Genomic DNA, 22242 nt, shown 5'->3' on the forward strand with positions numbered 1-22242 from the left:
AGAGCTCGCGCATATTACCGGCATGTTAGGTGTGGTAAGTCGCATCATGTGCTTGGTCAGCTTGCTTGCGCAAGAAAATGTTGTCGCGACAATGGTTTATTGTTTGTGTCAACTGACGTTTCTTATCTCGGCTCGTATGTGCTATGTGCTTTGCTTGTTTGGTTAGCGTCGTAGCTTGTGTACTACATAACTGTTTGATTACCGTATGCGGATGAAGCTGGCTGCGTGGAAAACTGTTTACATTCACCTGTCGTTGTGTTCCAAAATCATAAGGCTTTAATGTGGAGGGTTATGGAGGGTTATAGTTAGCCAATTTCTCTCTTTCACGAGCAGGATTTGTTGCTTTGTTGACGCTACAGGGAAGTCCTGGTTTAAAGAAAGTTGTGGCTAGAGCTCTATAGGCAATAAGGCAACAGCTACTTCAACAAGCTATGCATGATAGCTGATATCAGCCGCAAATCGTGCGTGTGTAGTTGTCCCAGAGACCGTTTAGTTCTAGTGTGACTGTGTGATATATTGTACTCTGTAGTATGTGCAGTATTTCCGAAGACTGGTTGGTTTATATTTTTGTTAATGTAAATGAAATAGGCTATGTAAAGTTGTTGTGTGCACTGCAGTAGTGAGAAAAAAGCCTTTCATATATTTAGGTTGCCTGTATGTTTTGAAGGTGTGTCTGCAAAGCTCTGTAACGTTTTGTCTTTTTTTTTTTTTTTTTTTTAATCTCTTATGCTCTGGATAAGATGGACGTCTTTCCTCTGACCTGTTACCAAGACAGCTGGATGTGTAAGAAGCTGGAACTAAGCCACTGAAGAAGTAAACCAATGAAAACCGATTTGGATTGTCTGAGAGATGTAAGTGACTGAGTTCAGGACAAATGTGTATGTCAACTGTATTGTAGGCCTATTACACAACAAAATCACAATAACTGCTTTTTTTGGCTGTAGGACACAAGTAAAAGGAGAAGAATGCTGCTCAGCTGGGTTGGCGAAGCTCTTGGATATCATCAGCACATGTATGAAGTAAGTTTTTTAAATGAATGCACAACAGCAGGCGTTAATGCGCGTGCACACACACACACACACACACACACACACACACACACACACACACACACACAATGAGAGCTGGCCTGATATTGTTCTTTGATTCTGTGAATGTGTAATGCCTACAGTACTGTCTGGTGTCACTTCAGACAATTTTGCAACGGTTTACTGTATGTTCTGTCTATTTGTCTGCCAAACTCTCAAACTTGTTGTCTTTCTTTTTGTCTTCCTCTTTGGGCACCGGTAGGCACAGAGTCATTCCGGTAGGCACAGAGTTGTTCCTCGATGGACGTGATGACCTGGGACCAAAACTGCTTAATGTGTATGAGGCTGTGTCTGCATCGAGGGAAGAACCCAGCACTGAAATGTGAGTGTATGATCCAATAATTGTAAACATGGGTGCCAGTTGTACTATATATTTCACAGTAAAATCCCAATTACTATTACTCATAGTTATTCATTCTTTTTCTGCTGTAGGACACAAATGAAAGAAGAGTACTTCTGCTCTGCTGGGTCTGCGACACTACTTATCCGAGGAGTCCTCAAACATCAGGATGTAGGAAGTAAGATCTTTATATGTCATGCATAACAGCCCATGCGTGCACGCGCGCGCGCACACACACGCACACGCACACACACACACATATGCTCATACACACACGTACAAAACATGCGCATGCACACCCCACTCTACACCACACACAACCTTAAAGGAAAATCCCTACTAGTTTCAACATCCAATTATATTGTTCTCACTACCACTGGCTTTTCAGGACCCAACAACGCAGTTCAGGATAAATGTGTATGTCAACTGTATTGTAGGCCTATTACTTTAACCATGAAATCACAGTAACTGCTTACTTTTTGGCTGTAGGACACAAGTAAAAGGAGAAGAATGCTGCTCAGCTGGGTCGGCGGTCACACTACTTATTCAAGAAGCTCTTGGATATCATCGGCATGTATAAAGTAAGTTTTTTTATATCAATGCACAACAGCACACACACACACACACACACACACACAATGAGAGCTGGCCTGATATTGTTCTTTGGTTCTGTGAATGTGTATGGAATGCCTACAGTACTGTCTGGTGTCACTTCAGACAATTTTGCAACGGTTTACTGTATGTTCTGTCTATTTGTCTGCCAAACCTCTCAAACTTGTTGTCTTTCTTTTTGTCTTCCTCTTTGTGCACTGGTAGGCACAGTCATTCCGGTAGGATCGGAGTCGTTCCTCTATGGACGTGATGACCTGGCACCAAAACCGCTTAATTTGTATGAAGCCGTGTCTGCATCGAGGGAAGAACCCAGCACTGAAATGTGAGTGTATGATCCAATAATTGTAAACATGGGTGCCAGTTGTACTATATATTTCACAGTAAAATCCCAATTACTATTACTCATAGTTATTCATTCTTTTTCTGCTGTAGGACACAAATGAAAGAGGACGTCTTCTCTGCTGGGTGTGCGACACTACTTATTCTAGGAATCCTCAAACATCAGGATGTAGGAAGTAAGATCTTTTTTATGTCATGCATAACAGCCCATGCGTGCACGCACACACACACACACACACACACACACACACACACACACACACATACAAAACATGCACGTGCACACTCCACTCTACACCAAACACAGATAAACACACACAACCTTAAAGGAAAATCCCTACTAGTTTTAACATCTAATTATATTGTTCTCACTACCACTGGCTTGTCAGGACCCAACAGCCTCTTTTTTTCCAGCCCTGTCCGTCATCTCATTCTAATGAGTGCATGATCTGTTTACATATAAAACAGACATAGCGTGTAGCACCAAAAATGCACATGCAGTCAAGTCAAAAATAACATATATATAATTTCCCTAAACCATATTTATGATGACTGAGATGGAAGAGCCATGTCTTAATCATTAACACTTTTCTTTTGTTTTGCTTTTTCAAGACTTATGGTGAGATGCCAAGAGCCGCCATGAGGGATATGCAACCTGCAGCTTCACCATGCTTTTGGGAGATCATGTACTACGTGAACCTTGAGTATCTACAAGCCAGCTACTTTAAGTTCTTGAAAGGGTAGTGATGTCATTCAAGCCAGATCACGAGACAAGGTCCTGTACAAACTGTCAATCTAAATGTTGCGACATCCCTGTCAGTTCTTTTGGACTGAATACATGCTGTGTTTGAAATATATTATTGGGATAACTCCCCATCATAGAATACCTTGTCTGTTAATGACGGATGGACATGCCATTGACATGCCGTGCACACTTTGATGTTTTTTATTTTAATGTTTTCTATGTTTTCCAATGTTCTTTTTTTATTTATGTTCTGTTATATGCTGGTTATGTAAGTACTGTATGGAATGTAGTGACTGTAGAGACCAAGACAAATTTCAACCTGGGGACAAAAAGTTCACACCACTCTGTTAGCGCAGTTATGGATACACTGTAAATTTTGTAATTAACCAAAAGTACGGTGAGAAGCCTGTTTGTGCAGATGGACCTGCTGGCGGGCCTGTTTACTCATAGCTAAAAAGCAACATATTATCTGTGCAAAAGCACATGGGCTCTTCGAAAAGGGGTTAAACATTTTAATGTGCTGTTTTACAGTGTGCTATACAAAAGGTAAGGTGAAACTAATTTTTTGAAATTCTATAATTGTACAGTGTCACTGAAATCAAATGGTGCATTGGTAAAACTGAACCATTTCCTTTAATCCCGTTTAGCAGAGCCTATGTTTGAACTATACTGTCACCAATATTGTAATGACTGAGTTTTAACCTGTTACTTAAGGCTCTTGGTAATGTCATAGCAATGTTGCTATGATGTAGTTGAGTCTTTTCAGTCATGAGTGATCAGTCCTGCTGATAACCCGTCTTTGCAAAGAGGCTACAAAGATGCATGTAAATTCAATTAAGGTTTTATTGCTCTAATGCTATCATGTGTTAATGCTACACTGATGTGATTTGCATCTTTATAGTATACTTTTATGAAATGTATTGTTAATTATCTTCATTGTTCAGCAATAAAAAAAAAAGATCTGAAATATTATGCATTCTTGTATTTTGTTTTTTTAAAAATTGATCTTAATTAATGCATTGGTCAACAATTCTGGTATATTTCACCCTAATGTAATAATGTTAAGTCATAATTGTTTTTTGTAAATCCTCTTGCAATTTAAATACCCAATATTGGGTTAAAGTATGAACCCAACAAAGAAGTCAATATGACCCAACAATGTGGTAGCAGGTCTGACCCATTTAATGGTTCTTTTAACACACAAATTGGGTCAGAATGACCCATTTAGTTGGTTTAGGGGAATGACCCAATGTGAGGGTTAAAATATTTTAACCCAGCCAAAGGGTAGGCCCAATACTGAACCAGGGCCTGGGTCAGATAATAACCCAATTTGGGTTGTTTTTGACCCAGGCTTTTTAAGAGTGTATAAGGGGGGAAAAGGATGCCAACAGCAAAAGAAAAAATAGGAACCTAATACAAAAATGATTAACAACAGACCAATGCATTTCATAAATTGCTATAATAGGATGAAAACAAAAATGTTTTCAGTCTGGATTTGAAGACCCGGTAACACTTTACAATAACGTTCTATTCACAGCTTTATAAACACTTAATAAATAATGAACTAATTATCAACAAAATGTTTACAAATGTTTGTAAATGGGCAAGAAATACAATGGTAACACAGCAGACACAGCGCAGTCGCAGTGGTCCTGGAAGTTTCTCCCCCAAAGACCAGATGGCATGAAACCACATAAAACTGACACAGTAGAAGTTGATTCCCACTCCACTGTGCAGTCATAGTTTGGTTATTACTCATTTACAAACATTCGTAAATGCTTTGTTAAATGTTAATTGTTATTAAATGTTAATAATAATAATAATGTTAATGTTAATAATGTTCCCGTAATAATGGCCTTCCAACAACTGCTGGTCCAAGTTCATGTGGTTTATTTGCTTCTGTTCATATACACAAAACTGTGACCACCGTAAGGAATTAGTGCACTTACGGGTTCATTAAGCTCTATGATGGACGGATAATGCCACTTTTACAAATATCATTTTAAAGATGGGGGAGGGTATTATTCTGAGAATAAAGTCGTAAATTTGCGAGGAAAAAGTAGCAAATTTGTGACTTTGCAAAGTCACAAATTTGTGAGAAAAAAGTAGCAAATTTGCGAGAAAAAAGTAGCAAATTTGCCAGAAAAAAGTCCCAAATTTGTGACATCGCAATTAAATTTGTTTAAAAAACAAACAAACACAAAAACACCCCTCCTATTGCCCTGGCTGGGTCACACACACAGAGGAGTTTGGAGTTGTTGGACTGCAATTGGACCATTGCTCTCAGAACCAGTGCTACTTTCAAGTTCAACCCGTAAGTTGCTTGGCTAATTCGTGGATTTGATTGCTAGGCTAGCAGCTTTGTTTTGAAGAAATGGCTCTTGTACATGAAAGTTGCAGTTAAAGGAATAGGACTGTATTTTGCATTTGGGGCCTTAATTGTATTATACACTGAGCTACCCACCTGTGTCACTTTTGTTTGATTTGAAGCCTTCCTTGAGATTTTGGGTTTGTGCGATATCCACAAACCACCATACAACGGGAGTCAGCGGGGCACAGACATTAAATCCGTCGTACACGCATATCCTGGATGCTGAAACAAAATGACAAGCTTTATGAAACCGTGGCATGTTGTCATTTTGTTTCAGCATCCAGGATATGCACACAATCAATCCATAGCAAAATTCTAGCCGAAGAACCATTAAAAAACGAGAGCCCCAACATTTACTTCTTGTTATCAATTGCCGACTGCCGTAGTTGCTGTCTGGCTGTCAGAATGAGCGTTGCAGAAAGATGACGTGGCGCCTCACGTCCATACCAGAGAAAATGGACTTTTCATTTGTTCTCGCGACCTGGGAGATTTAAACTTTCAAATGAGACGGCAACGTTATTGTATCATTCCACACAAAATAAGAAAATACTGCTTATGCGTGTACGACAGATTTAATGTCAGTGCCCCGCTGACTCCCGTTGTATGGTGGTTTGTGGATATCGCGCAATCCCAAAATCTCAAGGAAGGCTTCAAATCAAAGAAAAGTGACACAGGTGGGTAGCTCAGTGTATAATACACCATAATTAAGGCACCAAATGCAAAATACCGACCTATCCCTTTAAGGGATTTTATTTGGACCTCGTAGCCTATTTATTTTGGATGACGGGGTTGTGGCTACAGTCTACATCCATTCATGACAAGAACTCACAGATGACTGTGTGAGCTCACATAGAACGTCCACAAGAGGGCACACTAGACAAAGCAGTTACCCAGAGGATGGGGATGGGCATCGTCAACATCCACATGAGGGCACAAACAGAGATAGTCTAACAGGAGATTAAACACTTCAGAGAGCGCCCATAGGAATGAACAGGGGAAATTGGCTACGCTAATATGGCGCATGCTTGCATATATCCGACCTGTCCGGCAACAAGAGCCAATTTTGCTGCTGAGCTGTACTGTCGTTTATCAAATCATCTCGCCGCCTCGGCGCATGCGCTTTTACTAGCCTGGGAGTACCCATGCTGCCTTGCGCATTCTTTTCGAATTCTGGATTTTGCAGCCAGACAACACTTTAACGATATCTCAAACCCAATCAGTATGCCCTCAGAATAGGCTTCCGCTGGTCGGTTGCTGATGACATGTGCGGTTCACATCGGTAACTACACTTCTGATTTTTCAACAGAGTCCGCGGACACTTGATCCGCGGTGCAGAACGTGTCTCGTGAAATTCCATGCATGAGCAGTTCAACACATCAGTAAGAAAATTATGATTTACAGCGCTGATTTCATATATACGGCCAATCTGAGATAGCCATTGTGAACTAGTTTTCATTGTGATTCCAACCATATGGGTAGTGGGTCGCTCCTTTGTTCCATTTCTGTGTAATCATTCATTTAAGGACATCCAAACATATCCCCCACTTCTGGCTTTCCGACAAATCGCACCCTGGTCTTGCTAATCTAGCCAATATGGCCGCTGAGTGTTCTATCTCCCCTTAGCACACAGTGGGTCTTTCTCAAAGCCTAGGCCAGTGTCCTTCCAAGTGTATCAGCCTAATTAGTCACGCCCAGTGATTGGATACTTTTTGGTGAACTCTACAGAATATCCAATCACTGGGTGTGACTAATAAAGGGTATCCAATCACTGGGCGTCACTGGCGATTCTAGGGGGTGGCCAGGGCCACCCCTGGGACGCTATTGTCCACCCTACTGGCCACCCTTGATTCGACAAGTAATTAATAAAAAAATATATTTAAAAAAAAAATATATATATATATACAATAATAACAACAGTATAAGACCAATAATAGGTAATTATCAGGTAATCATTCAAGTTCGTCAACCCAACAACAAACAAGAGAAAACTGTCAATCCATGGTGATCGCTGGCTGACAGATCTAGGGTCAGTTTTACACTTTAACTAACACGACAGTCGTTGGACTGATGCTGCACAAGGCTGATTTCTGATCAGTAGGCTTACACGAGATGACCACTGCGTGTCGCCTGCTGCCCCTATAGTCGCTTATTTATCGTGAAAGATCTGGCAACCCCGCACCAGCGATGCTGAGGAGCACTGTGTCACCTGCAGTTCCTTCACGAGAGACCGCATCCACTAACTGCCTGGACAGTCTAATTTGGACAATAAGGTATGGCAATTTAATGATTTGTTGGTTGTCTGAATGTGTTGGAAAACCTAATTTTGAAAACTTTATGCAAGTATTAGCAGCCAGGAAGAGCCAAAATACGAGATAGCTACACGAAACAACAACATGACTAAATGAGAGCAAGTTAGTGTTGTGGCAGCTGCGAACCAAGTTAGTAGCACAGCACAATCCTAACGTGCACGTCAGTTTATTTTTTTGTTGATAACAGGATAGTTAATATGAAACCGTTTGGATAGGGACATGGCATGGATAGCATTGGCCCATTGGCCACACATTGGAAAGGGTAGTCGGTTGTTATCTACAGTCAGGATCGGTAGGCAGACGTCAGTACCTAGCTCGAAACCTAGCATGTGAAATGAACTAATGCTAAGCTGGACTATGATTGTTGTGATGCCTTCTCTCAGTGAGAAGCTTCTCCTTTGCTTCTTCGATTGTCTTGACTTTTCTTGGAGTTTAAATCAAACTTAAATAAAGTCGGAGTAAGTCATAGTAAAGAGCACCTCTGCCTCTTTAGAGTAAGCAAGTTCACATCAGTCACAGATGTGTTGCCTAAACCCACAGCGCTAGTCCACTTCAGAGTATGACTCCCCCCAATAGCTAAATTTGCGGTACATATTTGACCTCAAATGTGTCAATATATCGTAATCCTTTTGTTCAAACGTAGCGAAAATAAATCGTCACGCACACAAAATCATGGTACAGATGTGAGTTTGTTCACCAACGAAATTCACGTCATGTAATTTCTTTGCTAAAACCCTGCAGCCACGGCTTTAGAATCAGCCACTGCTCACAGCTGTAATTGCCTTGCAGGCCGACGGCGCCTCAGACTTGAAATTCACGTCATGTAATTTCTTTGTTAAAACCATATGCCACTGCTTTGACATCTGACACTGTCAACATCAATAATATAGGTTTTTTTTGTATTCTGACATTGTTGAATGAAGTCAAAGTTGTTACTCTAAGGGGAACCACAACCACGAACACAAAACTCATGAACACAACATGTGTACTCTGCCAATTCGACAATAATCCCTCTGATATTGTAGCCAGTTACTATGCTTAGAAGTGAGTTGATTGAATGATTAATTGGTTGCATTGATTTGATTACATTTCCTCCAGTGAGTGACATTAAGATGAAGAGAAGAAACGATATTGAGAGCTTCTTTAGAAAAAAGAGTCAGAGTCAGCTACAGCCAGTACCAGCACCAGTGCAGATGCCCACACAAGCCAGCAGCCTAGGGATAGTGTTGATGAGCAGTCCACTACCCCAATACAAGATGGTAGGTTGTGCATGGAAAGTTTGAATTAGTTACATGTAGCCCTTTCATGCACACCGTTCAACCAGTGGAACACTGTTATTGTCATCAAAAAGGTTCTGTCATAGTGCCACACTACATAACACAGGGTCTTTAGTAATACACTATGGTAACTCTGGTAACGACAAAGGTATAACGCCATGCATTAAAGGGTTTAACAGCTGACAAATGTTGAGACAGAAGATGATGAACTAAAGATTTGTATTATATGTATATGTGCATGGACCTGTCTGTCTGTCTGTCTGTCTGTCTGTCTGTCTGTCTGTCTGTCTGTCTGTCTGTCATTTTAAACTATCCTTGTATTACCACAGTTTACCAGCCACATTTGGAGGAGGAGGAGACGGACTGTGAATCTGTGTTGTCTGGATCTCCACCTACTGAGCATGGTATGTCAGGTTCAGATGTCATTCATGAAGTTGGTGTCTACTCTCTCATACTTCAGTTATTTAAAAATGGCCAATTATGCATATTTATATGTGAATGCATAGCATTTAACCAGATTACACTGCACTTTCAATTAAAAGCCTGGCACATTAAAATAACTTAATGAGGATATGTGTGTGCATTTATCTTTAATTTCTGTGAATATGTACATAGAAAACAAAGACCTAAACATAGAACATTTCAATACTATATATATATATATATTTTTATACTACTACAAAATATTGTATTTGAAGTTCACTGGTGCTTTTCTTTAAAATACAGGAAATAGCATAGAATAAATGCAACATTTTCTGTGTGGGAGGACCCCCGTATGTGTATATAATTCCATGATTCCATGGCCACCTCAGACTATATTTGTGTGTCATCTTGGCCACCCTAGTAAAAATGTCCTGGATACGCCCCTGCTGGGCGTGACTTATTAGGCTGATACACTTGGAAGGACACTGGCCTAGGCTTTGAGAAAGACCCAGAATCTCTGGCACAAAGCAGTAACCATGGGGATGGGGATGGCCATCTTCAACCTCCACAAGAGGGCACAAAGCCGTAACCCTGAGGATGGGCATGGCGATCTTCAACCTCCACAAGAGGGCACAAAGCAGTAACCCTGAGGATGGGGATCTTCAACGTCCACAAGAGGGCACAAAGCAGTAACCCTGAGGATGGGGATGGCCATCTTTAACGTGGGCTGCTCTGTTACGTAATTATAACAAAATCTCATCAAGTTACTATCTATCTGGTATAGATGTCTATATGTATCCTAATGTCTTGGTGCTTGGGATGTACCTGTCCTGTATGTTTGTTATGTTTTTTTATGTTTTATATGGAACATTCTCAGTCTGTAACAAAGCTTTCAGATCAATATACCTCAGAAATGGTCCACAAGCATATCAAAGTGACGGTGCAATATACATATCACGACACTGAAAGGTTCTAGAACTCGATTATCGACCATAACCCCAAACACAAAGAAACAATGTTCCGCTGCTGAGTTAAAACCAAATGAAAATGGTGAAGTACTGGCAGTGTTAAAACCAAATCCAGAACAGCCCCCTAAGTTCCACAGCGTCTTACCTGACACGGTGGCTCTTTCCCATTATATTCCATTACGTCACACTACATTTTCCCGTTTTCAATTATTCACAGTTGGGACGTCGAGCAAGATGCTCTAAGAGCAGTATTACCCATCACTGATTGTTGAGAATGTGGCAAAACAGGGTTTCATTTTCAAAGAAATAAAATTGTTCAAGTCCAAAATATAGAGGTATGTTATCATAGACGAAGGTCTTGGCTGTGCAGCAACCTATTGGTCAAGCTCCCCATGTTTTACATGGAAACTTCTTCAGTGAACTCAGCTACCTAGATCACGTTTAAGGTCGTATCTGGTCTACAAACAGAATTATGTCTGGAGGGGAAAACACAAGTCACAGTATTCTTTTCCATTTGATGACAAATAGTACACTCTAAGAAAATTTCCCTGCAAAATAACGGCAGTTACTGGCAATTATATTTACCTGTAATTCTACTGTTATTTCACACCAAAAATCAAATACAGCTCATTGCTGTTTAATGTATCACAGCAGCAATTGAACTGTTAAATAACAGTACTCTACAGAACGTTCACAGTATTAGTATTGTTAAACTAAAAGTGCTCTACAATATTTATGCAGTAGTATAAGTAAAATAACAGTACATTTCAGTTAAAAAGTTGAATTGTACTGTGTACACTGTAAAAAATAGCTGTTAATTTAGGGCAATTCTGCAACAGCATTCTACTGTTTTTTTTAAACTACTGTGAAAATACTACTTTGAGTCAAGTATTGAGCATAAACAGTAAGTACTGCACAATAGCAGCATTGGCCGTTGTGGAAGCAACCAAGATATTTTAGGCAGCACCATTGAAACCCGTTCATCCTCCACTTGTCCGTGATCGCCATCAAGCTGCTATAGCCTACCACCTGAAGAACTTAAGTCATTCTCATTGGTTAAAGATTCTCTGATACTAACAAGCATTAAACAATTTCTAAGGAAACTACAATACTTAAAAAGTATTTGATGCAGCACATTATGATGATTTGCATCACTATGATTTTGATATGAAAGTGTGAATGGCTGAAACATTTTAAGAATTTGAACACTCTTGCAACAAGCAGCCCCATCTAAACCAATCTGCTAATCAGTGCCTGGCCTCACCTGAGTAGGGCTGTTATGCCATTATTCAATTACGGGCGTCACCTGCCAAGGGCCTGATGACTCTGGTCACATGGTACTCTTGCACCTGTATATAAACCCGGACTATCAACACTTCAGTTGCTTGCCATGGCATAGCACTTGCTTGCCTACAAGCTTGCTGATGTAACCCAGTGAAGTATTACGGTTACAATTATCATCGTATTTCCTATGTGTTTGTCTATGTGCTTGTAATTTCATTTCCCGTCCACTAGGTGGCAGTAGAGACACTGTTAGGAAGGGAGATACGTAGATGAAGAGCACTGGTTGCTATGGACACAGAACAAGATACCAATAAAAGGAAAAGATCGCATTGAAGAACAGTAGAGAGAGAAAGAACATTACAAGTTAAATTACTTACTTTATTTTCGTGAAACAGTTTAAGAATTTTATTTTGTTTAAGTTGTGATACCTTTGACAAGCCAGATTCGTTTGAAAGAAGACCCGGACAGTGTTAATACTGTAATTTTTCTGTCCTTTCCTCCGGTGAGTTTTTATTTTCATGTCCTCCCGCGCTAGTCGCGATATCAGCTGTCTTTGTTTTGATTCACGGCATTTGGTGACAAAATATGATCTGAGCATAAGACACATCTTGTGAAGATGTGTTACATGAATATAGTTGTATGATATTGTTGTGTAAGCTTATTTTGAGAAACTGTAATGTATTTTGACTACAAGCTAAAAAACCAACTGGAGTTGAACTGAACTGATGAACCAACTGCCTATGCTCGTGAATACTGTTTAGAATGTTGAGCTACTAAGCTAGCGACTGGGTTTCATTTTGTGCAGTTTATGGACTGAATGGACTATTACGTTTCAGAAAGGACAAGAGTGAATAAGAAGAGTATTGACAGTATTGTTACCCTGCTATGCAGGTTGGTTTTTTTTAAGAGCTTGATTCCCAACGAACTATCGCCGAACTTCCCTGGGTGCACGCGCGGCCAGCAGCAGTGACTGAGGAGCGTCTGGCCACTTGTCTCCTACAGCCGCGTCTCGTTCTCCATCCAGGCTCCAGAGATAAGGAGATCCATTGCACACACCCGCACGTGGGACACACAAAAAAAAACATACTACCCGGGTAGATTGACACTTTTGGACGTTGATATTATTTATTTATTTATTTAATTATTTTATTTTATTTCTTTAAGCCAGAGCTCTGAGGTTTTCTTTTCTACTTTCTTATTTCTTCTATTTTTTCTATTTATTCTTCCTCCTTGATGAAAAGGACAATACCAAGGACAATCTAAGGAGTCTATACAGAGAAAAGAGTTCTCACTTGAGTGTTGTTTTTACATGAATAAATGCCGGCAATGCTTTGAAACTTTACCTACTGGTCATAGTTATATTATCCTTACTCCTCGAAAAGAACCCTTGACTAAGGGTGCTCGGTTAATAACTATTTCTAACCTATGCAGAGTACCCTACCTTACATAATTTGGCGAGCCTGCCAGGAGTTGGATATTAGGAGTTGGACTTTTTATTGCCGGTTGACTGAGAGATAGATGCTATTTTTTTCTCTATGTTTAATGTTTTGAAGTTAACAGTGAATTGAATTTACACTTTTTGGGTGACTATGGATACTGAGAATGCTTATGGTGTTAATTTAAGAAATGCTGTGTATATTGAAGGTATTACACTGCATGACACTGACGAGCACATTGCAGAATTTTGTTCCACTTATGGAACGGTGAACAAGGTACTACGTGTTAGACAGACAGGGCAAGCAAATGGCGTTAAAGCCCTTGTAGAGTTTGAGTCAGAGGGCGCAGCTAACCTATTTGAAGTAGTTGAATACTTTCCCAGTCCGAGAAACCCTGAGATATTGTGGCGTGTAAGTAAGGCTAAGAGAATGACCCCCACTCCTCAGAGAACTACACCCACTCCTCAGAGAATGACCCCCACTCCTCAGAGAACTACACCCACTCCTCAGAGAATGGCCCCCACTCCTCAGAGAATGACCCCCACTCCCCAGAGAGCCCCCAAGGCCGAACCCCTACAGCTAGTTAGCGACATAACCTCCGACAGCGAAACTGACTCTGATGACCGTAGCGTTCCCCTAGTTCGTAGGAAACACACCAGTGCATACTCACCTCAGTTTTATTCCCCTGAACACACCCCTAAAAGTAGATACACTACAGGGCATTCATTCCAATCCCCCTTAAGAGTATTCAGTGAAGACATTGTCAACCCACCAGATGTGCAGAAGATAATAGTAGAGCATGTCATTAAAAACGACAAAGTTGATACTTCAAGCCAAGGATTGAAACGCCTTCGTCCCTTCTCAGGCAAACTTCCCAAGCCTGCTAACGAAGCAGATTTCCAGACATGGTCTCTCCACGTAGAACTCATGATCCAAGACAAAACCCCCTTTGACATACAGCGACGTCAAATCATAGAAAGCCTCCTCCCCCCAGCCTCCGATCTAGTGAGACAGCTAGACCCACATTCACCCCCCTCTGATTTTGTGAAGCTTCTCGAGTCAGCGTATGGACTAGTGGAGGATGGGCAAGAGATCTTCGCAAGATTTCTCAGCACTCATCAGAATGCCGGAGAGAGAGCCTCAGAGTACCTGCTGCGACTTCAGGTGTTGATCACTTCAGCCATAAAGAGGGGTGGTATCGCCAAAGCTGACGCCAACAACCAGGTGCTGCGGCAGTTCCAACGTGGATGCTGGGACCAGTCCCTCATTCTGTCCCTGCAGTTAAACCTGAAAACAGACACGCCCCCAGATTTTTCTGATTTCCTGCTTCAAGTGAGAACAGAAGAAGACCACAGAGCGGCCAAGCAAGATCGGATGCACCGCCATCTAGGCAGCACAAAGACCAGGTCCATGAATGTACAGCTAGTAGAGGAAGCATCTCTCTGTCATGACCCGAGCCCCAATGTTCTTCAAACGTACATTCACGAAACCGAGGCTTTACGCAAGCAGGTTGCTGAGCTTAAAGTGCAGCTCACAAGTAAAAGAGAGCAACGACAGCAAAGACATGCCATGCAAAATTCCCAGACTACAGTTCCTGGAACCCCTCCAGTTAGTGCCATAGCTGCAGTACAACCTCATCAGACATTCCCAAAGCCCATGCCGAAGCCGTGGTTCTGTTTCAAGTGTGGCAATGACGGTCATTTAGCGAGACAATGTGAAAATCCCCCCAACAAACCACTGGTAGACCAGAAACACAGAGAACTGAAGACTAAACAAGATCAATGGCAAACTCAGTACGGGCATTTAAACTGGACAGGGTTGCAGTAGAGGGACTCACTGCACCCTCACTCGAACGAAAACGTCCCCCAGAAACCCCAACAAGAGAAACTGCTTCATGTGAAAGCCATTCCCCAAGCCAGCCACTGGGAGGTGCTCTTCCAGTAGGCTTAATAGGCCCAAAGTGTACCTCTGCTGTTGTCATCGAGGGTGTTCAGTGTGATAGTCTCCTAGATTCAGGTTCCCAGGTCACCACAGTTTCCCAGTCCTTCCACAAGACCCACCTCCGACACCTGCCCATTTACTCCATCCAAGATTTACTAGACATAGAAGGGGCTGGTGGTCAAGAAGTGCCCTACTCTGGCTACATCCAGGTCAGCATTGATTTCCCAGAGAACATCATGGGGAAACCTGTGAAGATCCACACCCTTGCACTTGTGGTGCCTGACCACAGAACCAACATGCATGTCCCTTTGTTAATTGGCACAAACACTCTGGACCCCCTCTACGAAAACTGTGCACCAACCCAGAATGAGAAACACAGACACGATAGCAGCAATTCTTCCCCACTTGTAAAGACCCTGTACAACAGATTCAAGATGAACCAGCAGAATGGACGAGTAGGCACTGTGAAGTTACAGAGCAAAAAGTGTGTCATCATTCCTGCAGGAGAAAGGATAGCCTTGAATGGTTACGCCAGACATGTCCCTGTGTCAACGAACGCCACCCTCTTAGTTGACCCCCCTCAGTCCAGCCTACCTGCCGGCCTCCTGTTCTGTAGCTACGTCATGACAAGTCCCTCAGTCCCCTCTTTTAAGTTGCCAGTCCTAGTGAAGAACGAGACCGCACATGACATCAGACTTCCTAGAGGCCATGACATAGCAAAGCTCTCATTCCCCACGGCTGTGTCATGCCTACCTGCACAGAGCAACAAAGTAACCCAGAGTGAGCCCCCACGTCCCGGCCCGTCCTCTGCAACCTGTAACACCATGCATGTGTCTGATGGTGGCAAGCTCACCTTCGACTTCGGTGACTCTCCTCTGTCTGCGGAATGGAAGGAAAGAATTACAAAGAAACTTAATTCAGTGTCAGATGTCTTTGCACTCAACGACCTCGACTTTGGCCATACCACAGCAATCAAACACAAGATACGCTTGTCAGATCCAACCCCATTCAAACAAAGACCCAGACCAATCCATCCTTCCGACTATGAGGCTGTTCGGAGACACCTGAAGGAACTTCAAGATGTTGGTGTAATACGAGAGTCAGAGAGCCCCTTTGCCTCTCCAATCGTTGTGGTTAAGAAGAAGAATGGTGACATCAGATTGTGCATAGACTACCGAAAGTTGAACAGACAAACCATCAAAGATGCATACGCTTTACCCAACATTGAAGAAGCCTTCTCAGTCCTCACCGGGTCGAAGTGGTTCTCTGTCGTGGACCTCAAGTCTGGCTACTATCAAGTTGAAATGGATGAGGACGACAAGTGTAAGACGGCGTTTGTGACACCAATGGGCTTCTGGGAATTCAACCGCATGCCTCAAGGAGTCACCAATGCCCCCAGTACATTTCAGAGAGTTATGGAGAAGTGCATGGGCGGAATGAACCTGAGAGAAGTCTTGGTCTTTCTCGACGACATCATTGTGTTCTCTGACACGCTTGAGGAGCATGAAGACCGTCTACTGAGAGCTCTTCAGAGGGTGAGGGAATTTGGCCTAAAACTGTCGCCAGAGAAATGTCAATTATTCAGAACATCTGTGAAGTACCTTGGACATGTTGTGTCTGCAAACGGAGTAGAAACTGACCCCCAAAAGACTGCTGCCCTGACAACGTGGCCCCGGCCTAACAACATCAAAGAGCTAAAATCATTCCTTGGATTCGCCGGGTATTACCGAAGATTCATAAAAGACTACTCCAAAATCGCAAGACCTCTGAATGACTTGACAGCTGGGTACTTACCACCAAAGAGGAAGGTGACCTCCCCCCACAGCAGCTCTCATCGACCCTCGAGTGCTGACTACAAAAAGCCCTTCAATGAGAAATGGACACCAGTCTGTGAGGATGCATTTAACACTCTCATTCAGAAACTCACCTCAGCCCCAATCCTTGCCTTTGCAGACATGAAAAAGCCCTATGTAGTTCACACTGATGCCAGCACTCATGGACTTGGTGCGGCATTATACCAAGAGCAAGATGGCAAATTGAGAGTGATCGCTTATGCGAGCAGAGGGCTGAATCGTTGTGAGCAAAGATACCCTGCACACAAACTTGAATTCCTCTCTTTAAAGTGGGCTGTCACAGAAAAGTTCTCTGACTATCTGTATGGGGCGAAGTTCACCGTCATCACAGACAACAACCCACTGACGTATGTTTTGACATCTGCCAAGCTTGACGCTGCAGGCCATCGCTGGGTAGCAGCCCTCTCCAGCTTTGACTTCAACATCCAGTACAGAGCTGGGAAGAAAAACCAAGACGGAGATGGCTTGTCAAGGCGACGTCATCCAAACGACCACTGCGAGCCTGATCCCACTTCAGATGATGAGGAGAACCGTATCCAGCGTTTCCTTGCACAGTTCCTCCAGGAAAACAAAGAACCTGACTTCCCATCTGAGGCTGTGAAGGCAGTTTGTCAGAGGCACCAGCACTCTTCAGCATCAGACAAGGGGCCAGACTATGAACATCCACCTGTGCCAGTTGAGTGTTTGGCGATGGAAGTTTCCGTTATCCCAGAAGCATTCTCTCAGACCGATGTACCTGGATCCTGTTCGTTGCCACGGATGTCTCTTGAAGATTGGGCCCGCGAGCAAAGACAAGATCCAGTCATCCGTAGAGTCATCGACATCGTGAAGGAAGGGAAGCGACTCTCCTACAGAGCAAAGTGCCGTGAAGACAGAGAAGTCCAGTTGATGCTGAGGGCAATGGACCAGTTCGTCTTTTCAAGTGACGTCCTGTATAGAAGACGAGTGAACCAGGGTGAACCTTCTCTTCAACTTGTCCTCCCAGTCAAGTACAGAAAAGCTGCCCTGGAAAACCTCCATGATGCTGTCGGACATATGGGCACTGAAAGAACACTGGACTTAGTCCGTGCCAGGTTCTATTGGCCCCGTATGTATGTTGATGTGAGTGAGAAGATCCGAACATGTGAGCGATGCATCCGAAGGAAGGCGCATGCTGAGAGAAGTGCTCCCCTGGTGAACATCAAGACCAGTCGACCCTTAGAGTTGGTGTGCATGGACTACCTGTCGTTAGAACCAGACGGAAGAGGCACGAAGAACATCCTCGTGATAACAGACCATTTCACCAAGTACGCAGTGGCAGTCCCTACAGCTGACCAAAAGGCAAAGACTGTGGCTAAAGCTCTCTGGAACAACTTTCTCATCCATTACGGATTCCCTGAACGGTTGCATAGCGACCAAGGACGTGACTTTGAATCAGCCCTGATCAAAGACCTCTGTGCATTGCTCAGCATCAAAAAGACAAGGACGACCCCTTACCATCCCCGGGGGAATCCTGTTGAACGTTTTAACAGGACGCTGTTAGAGATGTTGGGGACGCTGGAAGAAGGAGACAAGGTTAAGTGGAGGGACTTCGTACAACCCCTTGTACATGCATATAACTGCACTAAGAACGACACCACAGGCTACTCTCCTTACCAGCTGATGTTTGGCCGACAGCCAAGACTCCCACTTGACATTGCATTTGGACTTACCCCAGAAAGTCCCAGTAAAATCTCCCACTCAGAGTATGTCAAGAATCTGACAGAGAGCCTAACAGAGAGCTACAGACTTGCCACTGAGAACAGCCTGAAAACTGCTCTGCAAAACAAACGCAGATTTGACAGCAAGGTGGGAGAGTCCACACTGTTACCTGGAGACAGAGTTCTTGTGCGCAATGTTGGCATCAGAGGGAAGCACAAGATTGCAGATAGATGGAGTGAAACGATTTACAAGGTTATCAAGCAGATCCAAGACTCCCCTGTCTACGTCGTAGTCCCTGAGCACACAAATGGCCCTGAAAGAGTTCTACACAGAGATTTACTTCTGCCATGTGGCTTCCTCCCATCAACTGTCAACAATGAACAACCTGAGCAGAATAAGCCCCAACAGAGACCTGACAACTTACCTGCTCCTGATCCCGATCAGCCTGCGGCTGAAGAAGAGTCCAACGACAAAGAAGAGGAGTATTATACCCTCTATGATCAACTCTCAGGGGAGTCAAGAAATGCTCAAGCTGAACAGGAAAGACCGATTCCAGAAGTTGAAAGACCTGAAACTGACCAGTCAGCCACTCGTGACAGTCGGCTGAGAGTTGAACCAAGCCCTGAGAATCCAAGTGTGAGTTCTGAAAAGTCTGTCCTTGATCCCGAAGCTCCAGCATTTGAGCCTACCGATGATGAAGCAAGTCTGTCCCCCAATCTGTCCGAATCCGAGTCTGTGACAGCTGAAAGTGTTCCTGAAGTTCCTGCAACAGATCCCAGAGAGTTCCATAGCCCTGGAAGTGAACGAGAGGATGAATCACCTCGGAGGACCAGTGGAGATGTGCTGGAACGGATGGAGGTAGAAGATGCTGAAATTGCCCCTGACATTGAAGTGCCACCGAGAAGATCGGCTCGAGAGCGAGCAGTCCCCCAAAGACTTACATACCCCACTCGAGGGAACCCCCTACTCACTGTAATGCATTCCATCTTAGCTGGTTTAGACCAAGCTTTCTCCCAGACCCTAGTTGATGCCCCTTACATATACAACTTGACCCCCTTACCCACTGATATAGTGTAGGATACACTTCCAGTGTAGTGTAGAACATGCAAGGATGCATGCAGATTAAGGAGGGGAGGATGTAACCCAGTGAAGTATTACGGTTACAATTATCATCGTATTTCCTATGTGTTTGTCTATGTGCTTGTAATTTCATTTCCCGTCCACTAGGTGGCAGTAGAGACACTGTTAGGAAGGGAGATATGTAGATGAAGAGCACTGGTTGCTATGGACACAGAACAAGATACCAATGAAAGGAAAAGATCGCATTGAAGAACAGTAGAGAGAGAAAGAACATTACAAGTTAAATTATTTACTTTATTTTCGTGAAACAGTTTAAGAATTTTATTTTGTTTAAGTTGTGATACCTTTGACAAGCCAGATTCGTTTGAAAGAAGACCCGGACAGTGTGAATACTGTAATTTTTCTGTCCTTTCCTCCGGTGAGTTTTTATTTTCATGTCCTCCCGCGCTAGTCGCGATATCAGCTGTCTTTGTTTTGATTCACGGCATTTGGTGACAAAATATGATCTGAGCATAAGACACATCTTGTGAAGATGTGTTACATGAATATAGTTGTATGATATTGTTGTGTAAGCTTATTTTGAGAAACTGTAATGTATTTTGACTACAAGCTAAAAAACCAACTGGAGTTGAACTGAACTGATGAACCAACTGCCTATGCTCGTGAATACTGTTTAGAATGTTGAGCTACTAAGCTAGCGACTGGGTTTCATTTTGTGCAGTTTATGGACTGAATGGACTATTACGTTTCAGAAAGGACAAGAGTGAATAAGAAGAGTATTGACAGTGTTGTTATCCTGCTATGCAGGTTGGTTTTTTTAAGAGCTTGATTCCCAACGAACTATCGCCGAACTTCCCTGGGTGCACGCGCGGCCAGCAGCAGTGACTGAGGAGCGTCTGGCCACTTGTCTCCTACAGCCGCATCTCATTCTCCATCCAGGCTCCAGAGATAAGGAGATCCATTGCACACACCCGCACGTGGGACACACAAAAAAAACATACTACCCGGGTAGATTGACACTTTTGGACGTTGATATTATTTATTTATTTATTTAATTATTTTATTTTATTTCTTTAAGCCAGAGCTCTGAGGTTTTCTTTTCTACTTTCTTATTTCTTCTATTTTTTCTATTTATTCTTCCTCCTTGATGAAAAGGACAATACCAAGGACAATCTAAGGAGTCTATACAGAGAAAAGAGTTCTCACTTGAGTGTTGTTTTTACATGAATAAATGCCGGCAATGCTTTGAAACTTTACCTACTGGTCATAGTTATATTATCCTTACTCCTCGAAAAGAACCCTTGACTAAGGGTGCTCGGTTAATAACTATTTCTAACCTATGCAGAGTACCCTACCTTACACTAATATGCTTGCATACTTTCCTCTTTGTGAAAGCTTGCTGTATGTGGCATCATTTGTGGCATTGTTGCATATAATGTGCCTGCTGCAAATTAGGCATTGCTTTGAGAGCTAGCTTGTAGTGCTGCTTGTTTGCTGTGCTACTTGGTGCAAATTAAGTTTTTAAAGACTGACCAATGCTATATTCATCATTGGCTCATCAAGAGATACAGTAAAAAGCCCACCTCGCACACTATCATTGTAACATAGCACTGTGTACTCTGAAATTTTATTCATGCCCACACTTTCAAAGGACCACCGCAAACCATTTTCTCAATACAGCATAGCGCCATAGTATCATGCTCAAGGCACTCCAGTCATGGTGAACGATGGGAGGGTGGGGTGGTAACATGGCCAGGGTACCACAGTTATGGAGAATGATGGGTGGGGTGGGAAGTTGCCATGGCCATATTCATGAATACAACTATGTACCCAGTATTTGCCTGTCATCACACAGTACAATTCAACTTTTTAACTGAAATGTACAGTTATTTTACTTATACTACTGCGTAAATATTGTAGAGCACTTTCAGTTTAACAATACTAATACTGTGAACGTTCTGTAGAGTACTGTTATTTAACAGTTCAATTGCTGCTGAAAAAATGTTATATACTGTGATACATTAAACAGCAATGAGCTGTATTTGATTTTTGGTGTGAAATAACAGTAGAATTACAGGTAAATATAATTGCCAGTAACTGCCGTTATTTTGCAGGGAAATTTTCTTAGAGTGTATGTATGATGTGTGTAAGATGCTGAGAGTGTGTTTGTGTGTGAATGTTTGTAAAACCATGATGATAAGATGATATGCATTTGTGCTTTCCTTCGATGGCACCTGGTACTGTTTTAATTCATGCAAAAAAAGAGAAATAAATGAAACTAAAAAGGAAATGAATGTCTGAAACAAACTTCTCATTTACCCTTTCCTGCACAGAAACACTGAAATCAAGTTTAGAGTTATTACATTAAATATTTAATTTTGACAATAATATTTGACCATTTTGTTTGCTGTTCTATGGGGACTGTTACCCTTCCCAGCCCCGCGCTGTGCTGCAGTAAAGTCAGTAAAATTCCCTCATAGAATTCCAACCAATATA

General features: G+C 42.5%; 3 long non-coding RNA genes across 3 annotated transcripts; all 3 read left to right on the forward strand.

Moving 5' to 3' along the window:
• The first annotated feature begins 710 nt into the window (after positions 1–710).
• Positions 711–2259, forward strand: LOC134459023 (uncharacterized). Its single transcript, XR_010036739.1, has 6 exons — positions 711–851; positions 945–1019; positions 1291–1410; positions 1521–1606; positions 1918–2009; positions 2245–2259. It is a non-coding gene; the product is annotated as an uncharacterized LOC134459023 (long non-coding RNA).
• LOC134459024 (uncharacterized) lies at positions 2259–3234 on the forward strand. Its single transcript, XR_010036740.1, has 3 exons — positions 2259–2362; positions 2473–2555; positions 2992–3234. It is a non-coding gene; the product is annotated as an uncharacterized LOC134459024 (long non-coding RNA).
• An 8917-nt stretch (positions 3235–12151) lies between these two features.
• LOC134459025 (uncharacterized) lies at positions 12152–13098 on the forward strand. The gene is made up of 2 exons (XR_010036741.1): positions 12152–12258; positions 12648–13098. It is a non-coding gene; the product is annotated as an uncharacterized LOC134459025 (long non-coding RNA).
• Positions 13099–22242: the final 9144 nt, after the last annotated feature.

The sequence above is a fragment of the Engraulis encrasicolus genome, chromosome 11, assembly GCF_034702125.1.
Source record: "Engraulis encrasicolus isolate BLACKSEA-1 chromosome 11, IST_EnEncr_1.0, whole genome shotgun sequence".
NCBI classification, from domain to species: Eukaryota; Metazoa; Chordata; class Actinopteri; order Clupeiformes; family Engraulidae; genus Engraulis; species Engraulis encrasicolus.